The 6,000-nt window shown below is 46.4% G+C and overlaps 1 protein-coding gene across 2 annotated transcripts in view; it reads right to left on the minus strand.

Moving 5' to 3' along the window:
* LOC146785337 (kyphoscoliosis peptidase-like) overlaps window positions 1-5,603 on the minus strand; it is a 372,020-nt gene extending 366,417 nt beyond the window's left edge. The window contains exon 1 of one of the 2 annotated variants that reach the window (XM_085634318.1): window positions 5,306-5,603. The gene's annotated coding sequence lies outside the window, so the exon portion shown is untranslated. Of the gene's footprint in view, window positions 1-5,128 lie in introns of both variants that reach the window. The other variant, XM_085634315.1, reaches the window with a different exon arrangement.
* Between the last annotated feature and the right edge of the window lie 397 nt (window positions 5,604-6,000).

Consider the following 6,000-nt stretch of genomic DNA (forward strand, 5'->3'; position numbering starts at 1 on the left):
TACTACTGAGTGTGCCTCGGCAAGTGTACAATATATATGTGTGTGGTGTTGAGGCAAGGAGGCCAATGTGACACTCTGCCGCCTTTTCAGTAAATATGCCCCTTTGCCTGTTCATGTTGCCCTTATTTTGTAGTCTGATGTATATTTTTTTGTGCTATATTTTGGATTAAATTTTCTGTGCAGATTTCCAAGTTTGTGACACCACCAATATGTGTCTTTAAATATATTCAATGACTAAGGTGATATGTGGCCATACCCCCAGGGACCATAGTATCTGGAACAAGATTTGCAGTCAGTGTGGGTGTGCACTAAGGGATATTTATTTGAGCATGAGTAACATTGGTATCATCCACCCCCATCCCCCCAGTCCCTGGTTGTTACTTACCCTGTTGCTGATGTAGCTGGTCATGTTCATCACTATTCTGTCCCTGGATTCCAACCACCGACTCCTCGCAGATGACTGCGGACACCTGTTCCTCCAAGGCATCCAGCTCCTCCTGTGGCGCTGGACTCCCACCTCCAGTCTGCGTTGCTGCCTTGCGACTGTTGGACAGTTTCTGCTTGGTCTTGCGCTTAACATTATGCCAGAGCTTCTTGCAGTTGGTCACTGCCCTCTTGACCTCTGCAACAGCATTCACCTTGGCTATGATGGACTGCCATATTGCATTTTTGGATCTCCAATGACACAGTGGAGCTGACAAAAAGCTGTTGTTGTTTGTCTGTCATCTCCCCAATCAGGATCTCATTTTCCTGCTGGCTGGACCTGGTTTTCCTCTTCCTCTTTCCCTGGGTCCCTGGCTGGTCCTCCTGGCTGTTTGTAGTGTTAGGGCGGTTGTTCTCTCCTGCATTACTGGGTCCAGCTTCCTCCACAAGTATTCTGCAATATTTTTTTGGGTGGTGTTTGGGGTACTTCATGGGCGTTTTGTAGTTTATTTTCCCGTGAAACGTGAAAAAAGTGGTGTCATGTTGATTAGCTTGCAGTTTCTGGCCGCTGACTGGCCACCCAATACTTTTTTCCCATTTGCGGCAAGATTTTTATCGCCGTAACGCACAGGTTAACGTCAACAAATCCTGTCGCGATGAGAAACTATTGCCATGTAGCGACGTACTGTAAATACGTCGGTACCATGGCGATAGTTTTCTGTGGTACAGGGTGGATGGAAAATTAGTGCTAACTAACCCTAACATTAGTTAGCTGCAATTCTTGTACATATACCCCTTAGTCTCAACATTCAACAAGACGCACAAGAATTTATAATGGTGATGCATGAAATTTTAGAAGAAGTAGTAAATTTTGAGGACTTATTTGGACTAAGTTACAAATGGGACCATGACTGTGGTCATGGTCACCAGTCTCAACGTCAAGCAACAGATTGCCAAAAAAACAAAGACAGTCTAATACCAGCTCTATCTTTAGTGAAAGTATAAATGTACCTTCCAGAAAATTACTTCATGACTGCTGTTCAAGCCCTCGACATCTTGCATTTGGATGGTGTTAACGCCCTCCTTCATCACCTCCCAGGCTCCACTCCAGCAGTCCCTAATGGCATCCTTCCTGCCACAACACATCTCATTCAGGGCTTGAAGAAATATGATCACATCACCCCCATCCTGATATAACTCCATTGGCTACACAGGCTAGCCAGCACCATTGTCAAATCCAGCGGCATCATATACAAAGCAATTATGACCAGCGCCCGCTTATTATGCAGACAAGCGCACCATCTCTGGTGGTTCTTGGTACACACGCACAGCTAGGGCACTATCAGACTGCAGGGTAAGAAATATATAAAAGAAAAACAAGACAGTAGGCCTTTTCTTTGTATGCACCCAAAGTCTTGACCAACATCACTCTGTGCATCAGGACCACCCGATGCTGCTCCAATTTAGGAAAGAGTAGATGACACACCTCGCTGACTTTATGTTCGATTTTGTCTTTCTACAGCATGCCTCTGCTTTTTGGCTAGGTTTGCTCTATTGAAATACTCCATACATTATACAGATAAATGTAAATTGAATGAAAGGAAAGTGTTAGACCTGGTACCATTGGCGTGAGTCTCCCTTCCATTTTTTCTGATTGCCTCCTCTGTTTTTTATAGGTTTTGCTGGTTTAGATGCTTTGGGCACTGTGCCACTGCTATTCAGTGCCACAGTGCAAGTGCTCCCTATGTTAAATTGATGTATTGATTAGTGACTCCATGATTGGGTTATTTGATTTATTTGTCAGACCCTAGTACGGGGTTTGTAAATCAAATGCTGCTGGTGGGCTTGCAACACCGGTTGTGCCACCCACAGAAGAAGCTTGTAAAGTGTGTCTCAGGTCTGCCATTGCAGAGCCTATGTGCAGTCTGGTACTGCCATGCTGACTGACCAAGTGCACCCACTTGCCAGTCCCTAAACCTTCCCTTATCTTCACATCAGACACCCCTTAGGTAGGCCCAAGGGCAGGGTGCATTGTAAGTATAAGGTAGGACAAGCCCTGGTGTGTGTGGCATGTCCTAGTAGTGAATTACAGCCATTTTCGTTTTTCACTATTGTTCTCCATAGGCCAGAATGGGCAGTTAGATTATTACATTTTATAATCCTAACTGACTCGGGGAACATGGTAGAAATTGGAATTTAGTATGCCTGAACTCAGAATGATAAAATACATATTTTAGTAAGGTTGGTTTTAACATTCTGTGTTTGAAAATACCACTTTTAGAAAGTAGGTATTTTCTTGCTTAACTGTCCAAGCCTGCCTCTGCTAGGTTGTGTATTGTGTGTCTGGTTCTGTGAGTGACAGGGGCTGGGGATTCCAGGAGAGAGGGTGAATCAGCACAGGGCTGAATAGGAAGATCTGCATGTAGATGGGTGGGAGGAGTTGCACCAGGGACCTGAATAGGGCTGTGCCTTCCCTCCACAATGCTGGCTCCACCTCCTGTGGTGTGTCTGATGTCTCTGCCCTGCACTCTGAAAGGAGAGAAGAAGTCAGGTAAACAAAGTGCTTCAGGACTGACCAGAACTGGTTTGGACTAGGCAAAGGCCTCTCTGCCTTCAGAGAACAAAGAGAAAAGTAGTATAAATTTGGGGACCCAAACCCCAAGACTTTAGACCACTTCTGGAACAACATGAAGAAACCTCTTCCAAGGAGAAGTACCAAAGGAAGCTGTGGGAGTTGGACTGCCCCCCTGCCAGTGTGCTGTGTTGTTGGGTTGGCCTACAGTGGTGTCTTCAGTGCCAAAGAGAGGAGAAGGAACTTTGTGTGTACATCATCTTGCAGAATATTTCTCCAAGGGCTTGAACTTGTGCTTTCCTCCTGCTGAAGTCTCAGGGACAACAGACTTCACCACCAGCTCCCCTCTGAATTTCCTTGCTGAGAATTCTATCTGCAGAAGCCTGCGTGTCACTGGGAGCTGGAAGCGCGACGCAACGAGAAGAAGCGTGTCGCCGCCGCAGCTGTAGTCATCGCATCGCCGGAGAAGCGTGCCGCCGCATTTCCCAGAAGCATGCCTTCGTCGTAGCTGTCTGCTGTCACATCACCGGAGAAGTGTGTCGCAACTGTGAGGGTCGCCGTCGCCATCGCATCACCGGAGAAGCGTGTCGCAGGGCCTGTCGCGGCTCCAAAGTACAGAATCGCCGCAAGGCTGCCAGGGCGTGTCGCATCGTCTCAACGTCGTTGCATCAAGGGCGCAATCTTATCGTATCGCACCGGATTGTCGCATCGCATTGAGGCGCCATCTTGCTGCATCACAACCGGGCTGCAGCACGAGAATCTACGCATCACCTCCTCTCCGGTAAGGATCAAGAGGCATCCCCTACTCTGCGCAAGCATTGAGGCGCGACGCATCATTCTCCCCCGAAGCAAGGAACCAAGGCATCTCCAAAGCTGCGAGCCTTTTGTTTATTTTGCGTTACGCATCCAGGTACTTTTGTGAGAACTGTGTCGCATTTACCAACAACTTGAACTAAGTTAACTCTACCATCTTTAAGTCAATTTTGAGTACAGTATTGTGGATTTTTGTCGTTTGTGGTCTTGTGTTAAGTCTATATAAAGAATACTTATTTTTATAAAACCTGTGTGGTGTCCATCTGTAGTATTTTCACTGTATTACTGTATGTGTTCACAAATGCTTAACACACTGCCTCTGAGATAAGCCTGTCTGCTCGTGACAAGCTACCAAGGGAGTGAGCAGGGGTTATCCAGGAGTGTAATCCCTTTTCCCTGACTTAGAAGCAAGGGTCCCTATTTGGTCAAAGGTACCTACCTCTGCCAACTAGAGACCCCCAGTTCTAACAGAAAGCAAATTCTTACTAAAGAAGACCCGTAGCATACAAAAGTAGCTGTGGTAGCACTAGGATGTACAGCGCACCTGCTCCCACCAAATGAAAGTGACCGTAGGAGGGTTGCCATGCAGTGCAGTAATTTCAAGAAGCCTCTTTTGTTCTCAATAATTCCTCTGCACGCACAATAGCTCTGAAGAGAGTCAGATTTAGGATTCAAGTTTTCACTCTGAGTGAGAGCATAACTTGATCTCCAAATCTATGTGACTTGAAGTCTGATTTGAATTTGCACTTTTCTGCATTTAACCCTACTTAGTTGTCTCAGATCCATCTAGGATTTGCTAATTCTTTTTTGTTTTTATCTACATCTACGAGCTCCCATACTAACCCACATTTGGCATGTGTCACCCTCTTTTTACTACTGTTCGCCCTCCTGAAACCAAAAGGACTCCATAGTCTTTAATGGGAATACCCAGTGTTCAAACGTTTATCAACCACCAGAAAACGTTCATTTTCCTTAATGGGCTCACCCTCTTAAATGCCTGCCTTAACTCGTATTTGTGGGTAAGGAAGTTGACAGGCATACTTATACTTGTTAGTATGAAGCGTCCCAGCAAAACTCACCTACAGCGCTGACCTCATAACACCTGACTGAAGGCCATAGGTGGATGCCAGCATTTCTCTCCTCTGCTTTCACATTTTTACTTTTTTGTTGTAAGCAGAAAACTAACATCCAAATTCGAGTATACTTAAAATTTCAAGTGGAGCAATGGTAAACCTAAACCGGAAGTACTAGCGACAGAGTATTCCCCCAAAGGACCCATGTTCCGCCTAGAGGTGCAGACACTGCTGAGCCTTGCCTTACCTTATTGCCTCCACTCTGAAGTTACACCGACTGGGAGCCCGCAGCCAGTGTTGGTACAGCCGATTGTGAGCGGCGGCTGCTTGCTGCAGGCGTCTTTCTCCTCTGTATTTTCCGAGGCCCAACTTCCTTGTTGCTAAGATGCAGAACCATAGCTCTATGAGAAGGAAGTATACACACCTGCTTTGCAGGAAAGCCGATCCCAAGTCCGATTTGGAGCTTATCAGGTTGGGCGTGGTGTGTACTACCGGATATTTATAGTGGCAATAAACATAAGCCTGCTTGCTTTTCATTTTGTTGACGTGGAATGCGGTGTCTAGTTATGTACAGGGAGAGTCGAAGTATGTTAGCGCCTAGCTTCCTTGTAAAAGTGAAACCCCTTTTCTAGGATGCACAGTAGCGTAGGATTCCAACGGCGAGGCAAACATGGTGACCATATGAAGCAGAGGCGTAACAATAGCCCCCGCAGCCCTCACGATGCGAGGGGGCCCCAGGGGCCACCACTGTGCACGGGCAGCGAGCGCCTGGCCTGAGCGCTTCTGACTTGGGTCCGGAGAGTGAGAGTTCAAGTTTCGATACGCAAGCAATGTCAAAAGAACAAACTGGTGCATTATGGGACCTGCAGTTTTGTCTCACTTGATTGGCTAACTGGACCACACAGTATTCAAGCTGCTGTAAGACTCGCCGCAGGTCAGCCATATTCTCTCCTAGGACAACCAGATATTGATATGTTTGCAGGCCAGTTCATTTAAGCTACAATGGGAGCAACAAAGGATAACATGGAACGCTGTTTTTATGATTTTGTCACAGTAATGGAAAAATATGATGGATGAATATAGATAGAGATGGAGAGGTGTCGTGTTTCACCAGGGCTG

Source organism: Triturus cristatus, chromosome 11 (genome assembly GCF_964204655.1).
Source record: "Triturus cristatus chromosome 11, aTriCri1.1, whole genome shotgun sequence".
Classification (NCBI taxonomy): Eukaryota; Metazoa; Chordata; class Amphibia; order Caudata; family Salamandridae; genus Triturus; species Triturus cristatus.